Here is a 19,312-nt window from a genome sequence, read left to right as displayed (position 1 = left end):
GACTGAGTCAATCTCATGTAGTCCATGGTGGCTTTGAACTCACAGAGATCCAGACAGATCTCTGCCTCCAAAGTTCTAGGATTAAAGGTGTGTGCCACCACTGCCTGGCTTCTATGTTTAATTAGTGGCTTGTTCTGTCCTCTGATCTTCAGGCAAGCTTTATTAGGGTACACAATATATCGCCACAGTTATATGCATATTAGCAAGCACACTTATGTTAAATGTGCATATAGTACCATAGATAAGCAATACACACATTGCCACATGACCCATATGGGCACACATATGTACACACACACACACACACACACACACACACACACACACACATATATATATATATACAAACACCTACTGGGTCTCTCTCTTTTTTTGGGGGGGTGGGTTTGGTTTTTCGAGACAGGGTTTCTCTGTATAGTTTTGCGCCTTTCCTGGATCTCGCTCCACAGACCAGGCTGGCCTCGAACTCACAAAGATCCGCCTGGCTCTGCCTTCCGAGTGCTGGGATTAAAGGTGTGTGCCACCTCCGCCCGGCTGGGTCTCCTTAATATCCCCTGCCTGCTTCCTCTATTCACACCCAAGTTGTTCATAATTCATGAAACCTCTGGAGTAGTATTGATGTTTCCCCCTCGCACTTCCCCACATACACCCCTAAATATCAAGCATATGGTCAACATCAGGATCAGATCTTTCACAGCTGTCTTTAAGATTTCCCTCTGCAAACTGCCTCCATATGAATGGTGACAGGAACTAGATGGCTCCCTAGGACGTGAGGATTTGAGAGACCTGCTTTCTGGAGAAGAGCCACAGACGTCAGAATGGACCAAGTTCAAGCTCGTGGGAAAAGAACTTTTGGAGAGAGCCAATGCTGAGTCAGATTCGACATCTATATCCCTCTCTATGAATCAAATTGATGCACATTTATTCATATGCTCCTAAATTATTAAGTACATTTACATGCACATACACTTTGTTTGTTTGTTTGTTTTTGAGACAGGGTTTCTCTGTGTAGTTTTTTTTGGTGCCTGTCCTGGATCTTGCTCTGTAGCCCAGGCTGGCCTCGAACTCACAGAGATCCGCCTGCCTCTGCCTCCTGAGTCCTGGGATTAAAGGCATGTGCTACCACCAGACAGTGCATATATACATTTATACATAAGTATATACACAGCTCACATCCATGTTCACATACACATGGTCACACATCTGTATCCCTGGGTAAGCATATCACCCACCCACCTGCTGGTTTAGCTGCCTTCACAGTCACATATATAAATGGATGTATATAAAGTCATACATACACTCATGTATTAAGTGCTCACATGCATATACACAAATGTATATCTATGCCATCCCAGACCCACTCACAGGATAGGCAGATCCTCCACAGGCTTCTACTCTATCCACAGAGAAACCCATCATCCTAGTAACATCACAAACTTATATGTGCAACTTGCAAGCCTCTCCATCTGCAAAGTAGCTCCTGTTAGCCACATGGTACACCCCACTCCCAATCACATCCCATTCCCACCTAACTCGGGGGAAAGGCACTTAAGAGAAAGCTCTGAAATTCCTTTGTCCTATGCCTAGAAAACAACAGCATCTGCTCAGACAAGTTGGGTGAGGATAAAGTTGATATAACAACTCTGCCCATCCAAGAGGCAGCGACCACCACATATACACCCCCTTAATTGTACGAGAAGTGAAAAAGATGATCGCTCCTAGCACTTCTGGGAATGTTTCTCCACTCCCAAACATATTGAAGACATCAAAAGCAGAGAAGGAACAATAAATGAACTAGTTTGTGTCCTGAAGACTCCTGGGACAACCCTCTTCTTCCCTTCAGGACAGCTCCACAAGGCAGCCTGAGGGCCTTGACAAGGAAGAGGGTAGACCAGGAAGCTCAGAAATGTAAAGGAGATGACCCGGGCCCAAAATAATAAAAGCAAGTATTTCACAACAGGAGCCACTCAGGGACAGGAAGGCAAGCTGCGGACAGCTCCTGGCAGAGAAGCAACTGCCAGAACACTGGATCATGAACAGCAGGACTCTCTAAGGGGCCAGGGAAGAAGGGGGTGGACACCGAGCATTCCACGAGGGGGTGGAGGGGTGACTGCTTCAGGCAGTGGCAGCAGATCCAAAGTAAAGTCTTATCAAAGCTGTTATGTAACCAAGGGAGCCGAGTGGAGCACAAACACCTCCCTCCCCAAACAGGCACCCACACCCACACCCACCACCTCCCAGCACCCACAAGCATACGGAAACTCAGCTCCTCTCAAGCAGCTCAAGAAGGAGGAATCATCTTGATGGGTAACATCAAAAACATAATGGGTGAAGGGCCCCTTGTTAACCAGAAGTCCTATGCGGGGAAGGAGAGACTGGTTCTGAGTGAGACCTCTGGAAATCTCTCCCTTGTCCTGAACTTCCTGCCACACCCAATGTCTGCCCAGAGTCATCTGGAAGCCTTTCCCTGCCCCTCCCCATCAGGATCCCATTTGAATATTTGATTGTGCTCTTGGGGATGGGAGGTGAGCTGCCATCAACCCTCCTGCCTGTTGTTCCCCCACGGCCTCATCTGCATGTCCTGACATTTGGCTCTCATCCCCCTGGGATGACAAGGGAAGGGGCCTCTGAAGAAATAACTCCCAGCTCTATTCTGTTGAACCCAGATACCGCACATGACCCTGACTGCAGGTCACTAGGGGAAAGCTATCCAGAGGAGCCAAGTATTGAAACCCAGACCCCATCCTTTCATCTGAATACTTTTCATTCCCCCAGATCTTCCTTTTTCCCTGCTGCCCTGTCTCCAGTAGCCTCCTCCTTCTCTTCTCCATGGCACTGAACAACCCCACCCACTCCTTGAATCCTTTGCTGAGAAATCTTCCTCCCCAACAAAAGTCTCTCCCAAATGATGCTTCGAGCTAGGGCTGGGGATGGGCAGAGCACAAGCAGGCTTGCAGAATATTTTAGGGTTCCTGTTCTCAAATCTAAAGTTATGGTTAGCAGGTTGGAACCAAGTAGCCAATCAACTATCCCCACTCTATATCCTGAGCCCCATCCACTGAGGTCTATCCTGCCAGACTCAAACTCTTGAATGTCTTGAGTCTGAACTTCTGGGGCCCCAAAGAAGAAAGGCTTGTGCAGAGTCAATAAGCTTGTTGCACTATGACGATTTCAGAAGCAGAAAGCTCACGGCCACAATTGTCTTGCCCCTTCCTAGGCCCACATTATCAGTACAAGGGATTGGGGAAGAGGAAGGTGAACTCAAATAGAGAAAAGAAAGTCCTTTTACCAAATGCCACTAACAACTGTGAGGCCTAAATTCCTAAGAATAACCTCAGAATATATATTTCTATCCAGGGACTCTGCCCTTGGAAAATGGGTCACCTGGGAGAATTTTTCTAGCGAACCCACGGCACTGCCCAGGCACCTCTCCATCAGTGGCCCAAACCTTTTTCAGCACCCGGGACAGCTCCAAAGGAGCGCATCTCCGCCAAGTCCCATTCAGCACTGAGGACAGCTCCTACCCACTGGAGCTGGGTTTCCAGAAACCCAGAAAGCAAGGGAGAAGCTTTACCCGACGAAAACCCTCTCTCCATAAAGCTCCCATCCTTGCTCCTGTGCACTGGCACACCTGACAACCCCCCCCCCTTCCCTGGAGATCTAAAAGAGAAGAGAAATTCAGACCTGGAGCTTCCCTCAAGAAGCCTAGAGAGAGGACCCCACCCACCTCCTTTCAGACCTGAGCACCACTCACAGCTGGTTCCAGAAAGCACTTTCCTTCTTAACCACCACCCCAAAACAAAATAAATACTCACGTGGGGGCTCTCGGCCCTGTAGGCAGATGTGCTGGGAGGAGGCAGAGAGAGGTAGCTCCCCACACCCTGTTCTGAACCCCTCTCTGCAGGAGCCAGCTCCCATCTGGACTTGGGGGAGGAGAGGTATGTGGAAGCACTGAGTGAGGGGAAGAAGCTGGAGCGGGGGACTGCAGGGAGGGGGCGTTGGGATGGGGGTGAGGGAATCCTTTTTAATTTCATTCTCTCCCCATGTCTACATCAGCCCCGCGGGCTCAGCTCTTTAATATTTACACACAGGAAGAGGAGAGGATGAGAAAGAAGAGAGAGTGGGGGGCAGGGGCTACCTGAGCTCAAAGGGCACAGAGGCAGAAGCCTTCTAGAACTGAGGGCTTGGGTCCCCCCCACCACCCCCAGCCCACTCCCATTCTGAGCTCTGGACTGGAAGGAAGAAGAAGAACCCTGGGACCATTCTGTCCCTTTGTTAACAAGATACTTTGAAGCTGCATCAGGAAAAGATCAGATCCCCACCCACATACCTGGACACCCCCACAAACCCAGATTTCTTGGGTGCCTTATGTGCAGATGGGAGAAGCAGTATTCATACACGAGTGTGCTCTGATGCTTGGAACATGCTTGCCTGTGGGCTGTTATATATATGCACATGAACATGTCAGCTCGCATGTACAAGTTTACGCAAGCATGAGTCTAGTCACACATTAACCACCCAAGAAATCAAGCCTGAGCAACCACATTTATAACTCCGCACCAAGCAACTTCACCTCTTTCCCCATGGTTCCCCAGTCAGGGACTCAAGGAAAAGGCCACCCAACCTCAGACTCTCCTCCTCCCAGGCCCCTCCTTCATAAGCCTCACTTTTTCTGTCTGTAACATGGGAAGAAGGGCTGCAGGGAACGGATGCTGCACTGAGCCCAGGGGCCCGACAAGTTATTAGCAACGATGAGCTGGCAGCTCGTTACCATAACGATGGTGCCACCGCCTCATCCCAGCTCAAACCCAGACTCCCCAGACGGCAGGAGGCCCCGCTGAGCCAGCAGCCTTCAGACTGAAGGGGGGTGGATAAAGAGGGAATTGAGACATGATGCTTTCAGAGTGGGGGGTACACAGATGTTCTTCCAACCCCCCACTGAGAAACAAAGCTTTCGACTCCCCCAAGTGGGACTGAAATCAGAATCTGGGAAGGCTTCTTGACCACAGGGATGGGAAGGCACTGGGAAAGTCTTTGGAAGCTTGTCTCAAGAAAAGCTTCGTGATTATACCCCTCCTCGCTTCATTTCAGCCACCTAAAACCAAACCAAACAGAAAGCCCCTTGTTGAACTGCAGACCCCTCACCATGAGAACCAGGGCAAATATGTTTACCGTTTGGTCTAAACTCCTAGAAGCCTTGGTCAGAAAGGGTTCGGGTAGCTGTATATTTTTCTACATCAGACAAAACTCAGAAGTTACTCTACCCATCAGAAGCTCAATAAGGGTAACAACAACAACAACAAAGTCAGCCCAGCTAGAGGCCAAATGCATCAGAAACTGTGTGGGGTGAAGAAAAGTGGGCCCAGCCCCCTGAGGTGCCAACATCAGCTGGAAGAGATGTTCCATGCTAAGCAGATGCTGAAAGCAGGCACTGAAAGAAGGAAGTCTGAAGTTGGGCCTAGAGCAGTGCCAGCCCCTAGCCAGGGGAACACAAGGCCATGACCTTCCTCTATGGCGGGTCTGCCATCCCATCCCCAGAAATACCTGTAGGCTCCTCTGTTCTGAGAAGAGTCCCAGGTTGACGGATTGACAGCCTTAGATATACTGAGTCTTCCTCTCCTCTATCCACCCACTCAGCTCTTAAGCGGGTGGGGAGTTCCAGGATAGAATGTGAGGGTTTGGAAATTACCTGGGGGACACTAGCCTAGGAATCCACAGGTTCACTGAGTGACCTTGAGTAGGTCTCCTCTCTTTCAGATTCCCCAATTTCTAATTAAGAGATTGGACCAAGTCAACTGTCAGGCTCTTCCTCTGGCTTTCATTCTATAGCTTCATGCAAGCTCATTCCTTGGATGTGCGCCCCCTGGCACAAAATGCAGTGGGCACTGCCTGCCAGATCAGTGGGGCAGTGGGGGGAGTGTGGGGGCTGCATCTGAGGCTGTTCATCCTATGCCCACGTTCCTTTTAGAAACACCTGCCACCATAGCCCTCCCAGCTCTCTTTTTAGACCCTGATTCACTGCCAACTCACGAAGCTCCCCCCCCTCCTCTCTTCTCCCTCATCTCTCTCTTTCAGGCACTGACAGCTGGGTACAGAAGTAGACCCCACACTCAGGAAATAGTGGACAGAAGTGGGGGGCAGTGGTCCAGAGTCAGAGAAAACACACTGGAAAGTGCTGCTCTCTAACCTCGGCCTAGCTGGGTGCCTAGGGTCAACGGAAGACTTCACTGGATCAGACAATGGAAGACTGGTGATGTGTGATTACAAGAAAGGCAGCTCGCCTCCCAAGCCTCAACATTCTCTTCCTGTAAACTGGCGTCATATTAGTTTGAACCATGAGGAGTGGTTGTTTTTACAGGTTAAAAAAAACGAACAACAGTTGAATACTGTTGGTTTCATATGGCTAACCTGACAGCCCTGCCTGCTTCCAAGGCAGCTCGAGAATCAAGAAGAGATGAGAGGGGCATTTTCAAAAGTCTTAGATTGATACTTCAAGGAGCTACGTAGAGACCCACCTGGAACCGTGAGCTAAGCCAGTGACCCAGAACTTAGAGATTTGGAGCTTAGAACTCCAGGAGAAAGACACTTGCTCCAGTGGTTAGCAAGGCAGATCTTCCTCCTGGATTCCTCAGAGTCTGACTCTAAAGGGCCTTTGCCTTTGGCCAAACATTACTGAAATGATACAAGCCCCAAACACCACACTGCCAGCAGGGACCCAGCATGGGGGAAAGACACCAGAAGCTCTTGTCTCTAAGTCTAAGGAGACCTTGGAGGGAGGGAGCCATCTGACCTCGGAAAAGTATGATCTTCCCATGCTATGTCCCACCAGGAATGGGGGCGGGGCAAAAAGCCCAGGTGTGGGTGAACCCTGCTTGGACATATTCCCACACAGTCACACAGTACATCATACCCAGACCCATTCAGAGAGAGTCGCACATGCACGTCCATTCATACACACTCAGACACCTACATACACAGCCACACAGTAGCAGCACACACTCATCGACACATATGTCGACAGATTCATGGACGGTAACACCCTGCACGCTCACTGCATTACACTCACTCACCCACAGACCCACACGGCGACACCCTCATCACAGACACAAGCACGCTCACACACCTGCAGAGGAAACTTCTCTCTGGATCTCCCCAACACCACGACTTCCCCCCACAGTCAACCTCCCTCCCAGATCCAAGCTTCCATTCCAGCCGGGCAAGGGCTGGGCGGGCGCTGGCCGGCCTCCCGCGGCCCCGGCCGGGACAGCGCGCCTGCGGTGCGCGTGGTCCCCCAACCCGTCGCTGGGGTCAGGCACGCCGGCCTCCAGGCCCAGGGTGAGGTCGGGGGCGGCCGCCGAGGCCCAGCCCCTCCCCCCATCGCGGGGCCCGAGCCCAGGCCGCGGGGAGCCCCGGGCGTGGGCGGCGCCGGGGCCGCAGCCGGGGCCGAGCCTGGGGGGCGCTGCAGAGGGCGCGGCCAGCGCGGCCCGGTCCCCACCCCTCCCGGCTGCTTACCTGGCCCGGTCGGGCTCCGGCCGGGGTTACATGGTGCCGGCGGCCCGGGCCGGGGGCGCTGCGGCTGCGGGCGCGAGTGCGGGCTCCGGGACCCGGCACTGCGGAGCCCCTGGCTGAGGGGCCGCGCGGGCTGCGGAGCCCCGAGCGAGCGCTGAGCGGCCGCGGGAGCGGGAGCCGGAGGCGGCCAAGCCACGGAGGCTGGATTTCCCGGGGACCAGGACGGGGAGGCGGGGGGATCCCGCCCGCGCGCTCCGCCCCCGCCCCCGCCCCCGCCCCCGCGCAGGGCGGCCGAGCCAGGAGCCCGCGACAGGGAGGGGGCCCGCGCTCCCCGCCCCCGCAGCCGCCCCGCGAGGACCGAGGTCGCAGCCGGCGGGCGGCCGCCGCGGTCCCGGAGGAGCGCCCGCGTCGCTGAGCGACAGCGCCGGGGAGGCCCAGCTCCCGGGTGCGAATGAGGTCTCCCGGGTCGGCGTGCACCGAGGACCCAGGAACCAGCGCATTCGGTGTCACGACCGCGCACAGCAGACCTGGGCACGGGTACCCAAGCCTGGAGCGCGGGTGGCTAGGGAGACACACAGCCTCACCGAGGCAGTCACACCCTGAATGTCACACACAGCCTCCCCCTCCCAAGCACGTCCTCTTAGGCTACTGTCCTTAGTTTCCCGGCTATGCTCCCCGACTTCGGCGCTTGGCCTGGGCTCTGGGAGTTCCCCCCCCCAACCCCACCCCAGCCCTTCTGCCCCACCCCTGCCAGGGCGGGGCGCTGCGCCCGGCCTCCGAGTCACTGACAGGCGTCCCTCACCCACAGTCGGCCAGTGGAGGCAATCCCCAGTGTGCCGGGAGAACCCCGCTCTACCTGCCGTCTGAGCTGGGGGCCCCACCCGTACCCACTGTGCCCGCCCACCTCTGGGCCCCGAGCCAGGGGCTGTGCCATGGCGGGGGTGGGGTAGACCAGGGAAAGGGGACTGTCCGAAGCACAGCGCGAAGCTGCGGAACCAAGACCCAGGCTGCAGAAGCGCCGAGAGCTGACTGCAGCAGTCCCTGGCTGGAATCCGTCTTGGCGCCCAGAGCGATGCTGTAATGGGGGGGAGGGGGCCGCGTGGGGAAGCCGCAGGAGGAGGGGCGGAGGGGGGGGGGGAAGGGCGGGCTCTGGATCCTGACTTTCCCGGTGGGTACGAGGGCACGCTGCCTGGGGAGCTCTAAGTTGGGGCAGAGGGCGATCTCCATCCTCCGCCTTGTCTGGCACTGAAAACTTACGGTGTGGGCTTGGGAGGCGTGAGAGACAGTCCACCACCCCAGAGACAGACCTTGGGAGCTGTTTTGAGTCAATGTCCCCCAGCAACTGACTCCTCTCTCTGTGTATCTCTTTGGGGTCACTGGCTTCCCTCCGTGAGTAACCGGGCAAACTGAGGCACGAAAAGTAGAAGTCACCGGCCCTAACGATGAAGAATCAGAGCCAAACCCACACCCATTCCCCAGGGAGATGCTTTAAGGTGCCACACTACATAAATGACATAAAGGGGCCTGGAGAGCCCTTCTCCCATGGGAAACCGAGCAGTCGAATGGAAGGCGAACAGACTGGCCGCCCACGGGACCACTTCATTGTCCCTTCAATTGTGTGCCGAGGCTGCAGACATTTCATGCCCGGCGTTCATTCAGCCAAGAGTAGATGTCAGGGAAAGTAAGATAGAAAGTTGGTCCAGGAACACTTTGTAGAACTGAGAGAAATGTCTCATTTCCCATGGAGCATAAGAACAGCCATCATGTCGGATGCTAAAAGGTACCTCCATGCTCTGTCAGTTCTAAGATGTATTTTGTAAACCCGAAGGCATCTTAAGATGAACAGGGACATTTAGTATACAGTTTCTCTTCTTTTCTGTTAAAGCTGTTGTCAAAGAACTGTGTTTTAAAATTGAGGCTCTAGGGGCTGGTGAGATGGCTCAGCAGGTAAAGGTGCCTGATGACTGAGTTGGATCCCTAAGACCCACCTGGTAGGAGAGAATGACTTTCCCAAGTTGTCCCCTGACCTCCACATCGTGGCTCCTTGTGTGCACTGTCTCCCACCCTCATACACACTAAATACATTTTTGAGGTTTAAATTTTTGAAACAAAAATAAATTAACATGATGGAGTTTGCGTGTGTTCATTCAACAGCTATTTACTGGTTCATCAGATAGGTTTACTTCAGATAGAGAATGCCCATCTCCAGTGATCAGTGAGGGCAGTGGCTCTTTAAACCAGGAATAATGAGTCTCCAAGCCAGTGTCCTGGGAATTGGACCTGTCATTCAGAGCTCCACACACAAAAGGACCTCACTCTTATTCTGCTGTCACTGACTTCAAACTGAGTGTGTGAGAATGTGTGTGTGTGCTCGTGTGTGTGTGCTCACGCGCGTGTGCGCGCGCGTGTGCACACACACACACACACACACACACACACACACACACACACACAAACGTAGAGGCCAGAGGACAATCTCTGGTGTTCTCCTCCAGACACTATCCACTTTTTTTGAAGGAGAAGTGTCTCTCACTGGCCTGGTGTTCAACAAGTGGGTTTGGCTGGCTGGAAAGTGAACCCCAGGGATCCATCTCCTTCTGCCACATCATACTTGGAATTATAAGCACTCACCACCATGGCTACTTTTGTTATTAGATTTTTATTTGTTTGTTTTGTTTTGTTTTTCAACATGGGTCCACATATAAAGCAAGCATTTAACCAACTGAGCTGTCTTCCCAGACCACCTTGAAATTTTAAATAATTTTTAACAAGGGGCTTTACACTCTGTAAATTATGACTCCTATATTAGAAATTCCATGCCTAACAGAGGTGGACACAAAAGTATTTTTAAAGTCTGGAAGCAGGGCCTGAAGAGATGGCTCTGAGGTTAAGAGCATTGGCTACTCTTCCAGACCACCCAGATTCAGTTCTCAGCACTCACATAGTGGCTCGCAGCGGTTTGAAAATACAGTACCAAAGGATCTGGTGCCCTCTTCTGGCTTCTGGGGGTACTGCACACATGTGGTACAGAGACAAGCATACAGACAAAATACCCACACATAAATTAATGAAATTTTAAAGTCTATATGCAATAGCCAGCTCTGTCTAGGCGAAGAAAGGCAGACAAGAATACATAAAGAAAGCATTTGAGTAGGACCATAAAGATTGGGAGCGTTTCAGATAGAAACATGGGAAAAGGACATCTAGCCAATTGTCAATCAAGCAAGGCATGCTGTCATATGTTATCTCAGCCCTCCAACCTGAGGAAGGAGGTTCATTATTTCTTTCTTACCTCTTTTTTTTTTTTTTTTTTTTTTTTTTTTTTGAGACAGGGTTTCTCTGTGGAGCCCTGGCTGTCCTGGATCTCACTCTGTAGAATAGGCTGGCCTCAAACTCACAAAGATCCACCTGCTCTACCTCCCAAGTTCTGGGATTTAAGGAGTGTATTACCACCACCCAGCTCAGGTTCATTATTTCAAAGCCATCCTGGTACACATACTGTGTCAAAGCATCTTTTAAAAAAAAAATTCATCAAGTAGGATAGCAGATGAGGTACCTTAATTCCGTGGTTAATCCTTCCATTGAAAATATGATAAATGAGTCAGGTGGTGGTGGCGGCGGCAGCGGGGGCGGCGGCACACACCTCTAATCCCAGCATTTGGAAGGCAGAGGCAGGTGGATCTCGGTGAGTTCAAGACCAGCCCGGTCTACAAAGTGAATTCCAGGATGGCCAAGGCTAAACAGATAGAGAAACCCTGTCTCAAAAAAAAAAAAAAAAAAAAAAAAAAAAAGGAAAAGAAAAAAGAAAAAGAAAAAAAAAGGCAGAGGAGTTGGGGATTTAGCTCAGTGGTAGAGCACTTGCCTAGCAAGCACAAGGCTGTGGGTTCAGTCCTCAGCTCTGGGAAAAAAAAAAAGGGGGGGAGGAGAAAGAAAAAAGAAAATATAATAAATGACTTAAAATTGTAGGTATGTGGCTAGAAAGATGGCTCAGTTATTAAGAGCTCTTGCTGTTCTTGCAGACTGAAGTTCTGTTCCCAGAATCCACATTGGGTGGCTCACAAACACCTGTAACCCTAACTCCAGGGGATTCATACTCTCTTCTGTCCTCCCTGGGTACCCACCCATGTGCATGTGTGTACATACACACTGACACTCATACATACACATAAATAAAGAGAAATGAAAAAAAATCTGGGGGGCGGGAGAGATTGCTATTAAGACCACTTGCTGCTCTTGCAGATGACCAGGATTCCGTTCCCAGCACCCACATGGTAACCACCCACTCTCAACCACCTGTAACACCAGTTGCAGGAGATCTGATACCTCTTCTGGCCTCTGAGGGCTCAACACATATACACATGCAGACAAATACTCATATACATAAAATAAAAGCAAATAAATCTTGAAAGCCATAGGTAAAGAGTGACTGTGTCTCAGGTGGTATGGTGCTTGCTTAGCATGCATGAGGCCCTGAGTTTGATCTTCAAAGGCAACACATAAAACTAGTCATGGTGGTGAACACCTGCAATCCCCAAACCTAGGGAGTAGAGGCCAGATCAGAAGTTCAAGGTCATCCGTGGCTAAAAAGTGAGTTTGGGACCATCCTGGGATTCATGAGATCCTGTCTTACTTAAACAAAGAAGACATAAAAACAAGGAAAATTACAAATAAGTTTTTTAAATATTCTTTTTTTCCTTTTGGTTTTTTCAAGAAAGGGTTTCTCTTTGTAACAGCCCTGGCTGTCCTGGAACTCACTCTGTAGATCAGGCTGGGCTTGAACTCATAGAGATCTGCCTACCTCTGCTTCCCAAGTGCTGGGATTAAAGTGCGCACCACCACACCTCGTAGGTGGTGTTCCCCTGTGCCGTGGCCGCTTCCCAAATAATGGACATAGAGACTCAATATTAATTACAAGTGCTCAGCCAATAGCTCAGGCTTGTTCCTAGCTAACTCTTGCACTTAAATTAACCCATATATTTTAGCTATGCTTTGCCACGTGGCTTTTCTCAGTACGTGTACCCATCTTGCTCACTCTGCATCTGCTGGCGACTCTCTGACTCCACCCGTCCTCATCCCATCATGCTCAGTTGGCTTTCCCACTAACTTTATCCTGTTCAGCTGTTGGCCAGTCAGCTTGTTTATTAAACCAATCATAGTGACATATATTCACACAGAAGGGTTATTCCACAGCAACATCTGGCTTTTAAAAATATTCTTAAATGTATCAGTGTGCTAGCAAGAAAACTGAGTCCCAAATGTAAATGAAGGCAGAACCGAAAAGGAATAGAGCACGAAGCCAACTTTAGCACTAAGGTCTAGGTAGATCTGTTGCAAACAGGATATCATCTGAGGCTGACTGACCTGGGTACCCAAGAATTTGTGTTCTGTAGAGAAGCCAGTTCTTGACACAAAGTAGCTGACCTAGTGGTCATGGACTTCTTCAGTGACTCTGGCTTCAGCCTTTCCCACGTAAGTAAGCACTGCACAACACTCTAAAATATTTTGGGCACTACAGTGCTCTTGATTGGAAGATAAGGAAATGCTTGAATAATGAATCCACGGAGAAAGAGATCAGGGGCTGGGAGCACAGCAGGGAGATGCAAAGCACATGTCCATCTTCCAGAGGGATCTGAGGAAGACAGTGTATTTTCCACTGGATGTCTTGGTTAACAGAAAACCTTGGCGACTGTGGATTGGTAGACTTTTGGTCTCTAGAATCCTTTAAATGGAAAGTAGCCCATGAAGAACAGAGAAATAGGAAAACCTGGATTCTGGGTATTTGTTGAGCCTAGCACTGCAAACTGTCAACAAACCTTACCTCCTCTATTTATCTCCCTCAATGAAATATTTTAAGTTGATAAAAAGAGGATGACCAATTCTTCCACTGTCTCTGAATGACATTTTCTTGCCATGTGACTTTGCAACTCTCTGACCAAGACACAGACTCTGCTTTCTCTTCCCTTTCACCTGGGTGGATCTGTGACTTTTAACCAGCCTTGGCAGTCTGCTACGTGGAACCCAACTCTTTTTCTTGGTCTTCAGCCTCCACAGGCCTGAGACAGAGCACTGGAGAATGAGCAGCATGCCGTCCCAACTGTATGGGTTACTTCCCTGTTGCTGTGATAAAACACCATAAGCTAAAGCAACTCACAAAAGAAGCGGTTTGTCTTGGATTACAGCTCGACAGGGGGAGCCCATGGAAGAGGCATAGTAACAGGTGGTTGGAGCAAGAGGCTGAGAGGTTAGACCTTCAGCTGTCAACATGAGGCAGAGATCTAACCGAAAATGGGACACAGCTGTAAACTCTCCAAGCCCTCACACAGCCATGTGCCTCCTCCAATAAAGCTCTGAAGTTCCTTCCTCAAACAGCACCACCCACTGGGAACCGAGTATTCAAATTCATGAGCCCATTGGGCATAGTTCTCATTCTAAGCTCCATATTAACTGTTCCAGCGAAGACCATGATAGATCAACCTATAGCCAAACTGACCTCCAAATGTGTGGTCACTGCCAGGAGCGGTGGAGATACATAGCGAGCGACTGCAAACATGTCAGTGAGTCCACAGGAGTGGGAGGAACCATGAAGCCAGGCTGAGAACTCATAAGCAATAGCAAAAACTTACCAACTTCACTTACTGAGTTTTGAGTTGGTGCACTATACCACAGCAGCCAAGCAATAAACAATCAATACAGGAATATTTGCTGAAAGATGAATTTTAATTAGTTTCCAGGATCCTTTGAGGCACAAGGGAATGAAGATAAACCCGGGTTTGGGGATTAGGCTCAGTAGTAGAGCACTTGTCTAGCAAGTACAAGGTCCTGGGTTCAGTCCTCAGCTGGAAGCGGAAGGGGGGAGAGGGGGGCAGAGGATGACAAAATAGCAAAACTGAGAGTCTGTCCAAAGCGGTCAAATAACTCTTACAAATAAACGTAAGAGTCCGAAGGGCTGTAGTTTGGATGCACAGAAATTGAAGAAACTCACTTCCTCATCACATGAAGAAAACTTCAAGAAAAATGTGTGTCAAACTTAAAAAGGCAATGAGTGTGAGAGAAATAATCACTTCCTGAGAATCATAACAATCTAGCTCACTCTTATGTAGAGGAACTAGAAAAAACTCAATACAGACATTAGTATAAAATGGTTCCAGGGTGGTGGTGCTCTAGGCACCTGGCAGAAGCAAATACCAATTTTTGTTTAATAACTCAGCTTAGGAGACTGGGGAATCTCAGTCACTCAGTGAGGCTCAGTCACTACAGGTCCCCAGCACTCACACACAACTGCTGGACAGGGTGGCATGCATCTGTAATCCTAGTGTTCAGGTGGAGACAGATTTCTGGGACTGGATAGCCAACTAGTGTTACTGAATTAGTGATCATGAGATACCTCACTGAAGAAAAATAAGATAGGTCTCAATAGAAGACACCCTATGTCAACCTCTGGCTTTCACACACATGTACACACACACACACACACACACACACACACACACACACACACACACACCTCTTTAGCAGAACATGGTGGTATAGTACCTCACTTTAATATCAGTACTCAGGAAGATGTGATAGGAGGAACATCATGAGTTTAAGGCCAGCCTGAGCTATATAGGGAGACCTTGTGCCCTCAAAAGTAAACTCATTTTTTCTAAGACTGCAAATTATTTCCACTAATAAAGTTCCAAAGAAAATGGCTGTCTCAATCAAATATCACTAAACACATAAAGGAATACGGCATCAGCCAGGCAGTGGTGGCACACACCTTTAATTCCAGCACTCAGGAAGCAGAGGCAGGCAGATCTCTGTGAGTTCGAGGCCAGCCTGGTCTACAGAGTGAGATCCAGGACAGGCACTAAAACTACACAGAGAAATCCTGTCTCAAAAAAAGAAAGGAAGGAAGGAAGGAAGGAAGGGAGGGAAGGGAGAGAGAGAGAGAGAAAGAAAGAAAGAAAGAAAGAAAGAAAGAAAGAAAGAAAGAAAGAAAGAAAGAAAAAGAAAATGAGGGCTGGAGAGATGGCTCAGAGGTTAATAGTGCCGACTGCTCTTCCAGAGGTCCTGAGTTCAATTCCCAGCAACCACATGGTGGCTCACAACCATCTGTAATGAGATCTGGCGCCCTCTTCTGGATACATAATAAATAAATAAATCTTTTTTAAAAAGAAAAAGAAAGAAAGAAATATGGCATCATGCATAAGAACTGTAGTGAGTGTTAATTCCATGTGTCAACTTGACCAAATTAAGGGATATGCAGCTAACTGGTCAACAACAACAACAAAACACATCAATATTATTTCTGAGAAGGTCTATAAGTTTATTTCCCAAAGATATTAGCAAGCTGGGTAAGATCTACTCTTATCTATGTTGGCAGGCATGATCCAGTTCACTGAGAGTCCAGTAGGAGCAAAAAGGTGGAAGAAATATCGTCTTTCTTTTTTCTTGACTAGAGACATCCATCTTCTATTGCCTTTGGATACTGGGGCTCAGACTGAGGTTTGTCCCAATAGTTCTGACTTACATCACCAGCTTTCCTTGCTTCCCAGTCCCAGAGAGCGTGTTGGGAAATCTCGAAGCTTCCACAACTGTGGCAATGCATCCTTCTGATAGACCTACCCCTGTATATCTACACAGCTAGTTCTGTTTCTCTGGAGAGCTCTAACTAATACAACCAGTGGAAACAGCAAGTCAGACTGGGTAGGAGAGTGTTTGCCTAGCATGCACGAAGCTTTGGGGTCAATCCCCAGCATCCCACAAACTGGTACAGTGGCTCACATCTGTAATACCAGCACTTGGAAGATGGAGGGAGGAGAACTGAAAGTTCAAGGTCATCTGTGAGGTCATAGTGAATTCAAGGCCAGCCTGACAAACCTGAGACCTTGTCTTCTCAAGACTGCACAGATTAGAGACTTACCTAACTGGGAGGTGGGGGGTGGAAGTGGGGGGAGGAAATGAAAAAGCAACAGACACAAACACAAGCTGGGATTGGGTGGGCTGTGGGTTGTGATGGGGATGCACCAGCAGCGGCCTAGAATATCAGCATGATTATTATCTACAGTCCCAACCAGGAGGCAGGTTAGCTAATCTGGTAGGCATTCTCTATAGGGTTGCAGCCAACTGGAAGAAAGCAGTGGTGATGCACATCTTTAATCCCAGCATTTGAGAGGCAACAGGCAGGTGGATCTCTGAGTCAAGGCCAGCCTGGTCTACAGAGTGACTTCTAGGACAATCAAGGGTACACAGAGAGACCCCATCTTAAAAAAATGTCCACAGCATATATACACATATATTAAAGGGGGATTTATTACATTGGCTTTAGAGGTTGAAGTATAGGTAGTCCAACAACAGCTACCTCACACTGGAGAGACTGAGGATATGGTAGTCATTCAGTCTATGAGGCTTGATGTCTCATCATATTCAAACCTGCGCTGAAGGCATGGAGGATTCCTGCAGAGCTGTTGGTCTTCAGCATATGCCAGAAGCCCAAAGCCGTTGTTTCTAATGGTGGAGGGATGCTGCCGCAATAGAATAGAGTGATTTGCCAGTGAGAATATGAACAAACAGGCAAAAATCAAAGCTTCCTTCCTCCATGACCCTTTATTTGGGCTGCCACAAGGTATAGCCCAAATTCAGTGTGGGTCTTTCCAGCATCAAACAATTGGATTAAGAAAATCTCTCACAGTTGGAGAGGTGGGAAAGATGGAGGAGCAAAGAGGGGTTTGTTGTTGTTGTTGGTTTGGTTTGGTTTGGTTTGATTTTGGTTTTGGTTGCTTGCTTGTTTGGGTTTGGTTTGATTTTTTTTAATTTTCTTTTAGGAGATGCTGTAGGGTTGAAGGGAGAAGGTAGAGGGACTGGGAGGTGAGCAGAATTTGGGTGCATGATGTGGGATTCCCAGGGATTCAATAAAGAAATTGTATTAAATTTTAAACAAAAGATTCCAAAATAAAAAAAAAAATAAAGACAAGAAAATCCCTGTGCTAGAGTTCACAAAGAGAATCTGCTGGTCTTCATTCACTGGTAGGGGTCTTCAATGTCCCTGTTAATGCCCAGATCAGAAACATGTCCTACCAGGGGCCACGCATGATAATGCATGTTTTAATTCCAGCATTATGGAAATGTGTTGGTGGATCTCTATGAGGCCATTGTAGTGTATTAAGAATCTTTTTGTCTTCGTCTAGGCCTACTACAAAGTTCTGAGGAAGGGAAAGCTCCCTAAGCAGTCTGTCATCGTGAAAGTCACATTTTTCAGCACAAGAGCTGAAGAGAAGATAAAGGGTGTTGGAGGTGCCTGTGTCCTGGTGGCTTAAAGCCACCCAGGGAGGTTAATTAAATGCTAACATTTTCCAAGGAAAAAAAAAGAAAAAGAAAGAAAGAAAATCCCTCACAGGCATGCTCAGCATTTTGGGGTTTTGTTGATTACAGATGCAGTCAAATGGACAAGGAGATGGGCCATCAGAAACCCAAACTAGAAACAACAAAAATGTCCTTCAACGGAAAAAAAAAAAAAAGTACTAAATTATAAGATAGGATGAAATTTTAAAAAATCATGCAGCAATAAAAATTTTAAAAAGATATCGCTCTGTGTAAATAAAATTCTGATTGGCCAGTGGCCAGGCAGGAAGTATAGGTGGGACAAGAGAGAAGAGAATTCTGGGAATAGGAAGGCTGAGGGGAAAGACATGGCCAGCTGCCGCCATGACAAGAAGGATGTAAGGTAATGGTAAGCCACAAGTCACATGGCAAAGTATAGATTAATAGAAATGGGTTAATCTAAGATAGAAGAAATAGATAACAAGAAGCCTGCCACGGCCATACAGTTTGTAAACAATGTAAGTTTCTGTGTGTTTACTTGGTTGGTTCTGAGTGTCTATGGGCCTGGTGGGTGAGAGAGATTTGTCTGACTGTGAGCCAGGCAGGAAAATTCCAGCTGCAAAAAAAGAGAACAATTGTGAAAATACTGCCACATGCCTTGTTTTTATTTTTTTATGTTTTATTTTTTTGTTTTTTCCAAGACAGGGTTTCTCTGTATAGCTTTGCGCCTTTCCTGGAACTCACTTGGTAGCCCAGGCTGGCCTCGAACTCATAGAGATCCGCCTGCCTCTGCCTCCCGAGTGCTGGGATTAAAGGCATGCACCACCACCGCCCAGCTTGTTTTTATTTTTATTAATGTGGTTGTGCTGTCTCTGTGTGGATGTGTGCCAGAAGCCAGAAGAAGAGGGCATTGGATCTCCTGAAGCTGGCGTGTGCTGGTCTGAATGAGAACGGCCACCACAGGCTCACAAATTAGAATACTTGGTTCCCAGTCAGTGGAACTGATGGGAAGGATTAGGAGGCGTGACCTTGTTGGGGGAAGTGTATCACTCTGTCTGCCTGTCAAGCTGCCATGTTCTCCACCATGATGGTCACGAACTCTAACCTTCTGGAACACTCTTTCTCCCGTAAGTTGCCTTGGTCATGGTGTCTCTTCACAACACTAGGAAAGTAACCAAGACATGGAGTTACAGACCATTGTTAGTCTCCTGACATAGGTGCTGAAACACAACCTCCAGTCCTCTGCAAGAGCAGGAAGTGCTCTTAATTACTGAGCCATCACTCCAGTGCCCTCCATCTTTTAAAAAAAATTATTTTTCTTTACATTTTTATTTTTATTATGTGTGGGTATGTGAATGTGGGTCCCTGATCAGGCCAGAAGAGGATATTATATCCTCTTGAGCTGGAGTTACAGGCAATTGTAAATTGCCTAACGTGGGTGTGAAGAACCAAACTCTACAATGGCAAGTGCTCTTAACCTCTGAGTCATCTCTAAAGCCAA

General features: G+C 48.7%; 1 protein-coding gene and 1 non-coding gene across 5 annotated transcripts in view; one reads left to right on the top strand and one right to left on the bottom strand.

Annotated features, from left to right (window-relative positions):
* Dlgap3 (DLG associated protein 3) overlaps nt 1–8,521 on the bottom strand; it is a 67,918-nt gene extending 59,397 nt beyond the window's left edge. The window contains exon 1 of one of the 4 annotated variants that reach the window (XM_036177465.1): nt 8,414–8,521. The gene's annotated coding sequence lies outside the window, so the exon portion shown is untranslated. Of the gene's footprint in view, nt 1–3,815; nt 4,281–7,512; nt 7,713–8,413 lie in introns of those variants that run through there. The other 3 variants (XM_036177463.1, XM_036177464.1, XM_036177466.1) reach the window with 3 other exon arrangements.
* Nucleotides 8,522–17,471: 8,950 nt separating this feature from the next.
* LOC118579010 lies at nt 17,472–17,563 on the top strand. Its single transcript, XR_004944382.1, has one exon. It is a non-coding gene; the product is annotated as a small nucleolar RNA SNORA3/SNORA45 family (small nucleolar RNA).
* The last annotated feature ends 1,749 nt before the right edge of the window (nt 17,564–19,312 follow it).

Source organism: Onychomys torridus, chromosome 2, assembly GCF_903995425.1.
Source record: "Onychomys torridus chromosome 2, mOncTor1.1, whole genome shotgun sequence".
In the NCBI taxonomy this organism is placed as follows: domain Eukaryota; kingdom Metazoa; phylum Chordata; class Mammalia; order Rodentia; family Cricetidae; genus Onychomys; species Onychomys torridus.
The sequence above is the reverse complement of the archived record's forward strand: the minus strand, read 5'-3'. Positions and strand labels throughout refer to the sequence as shown.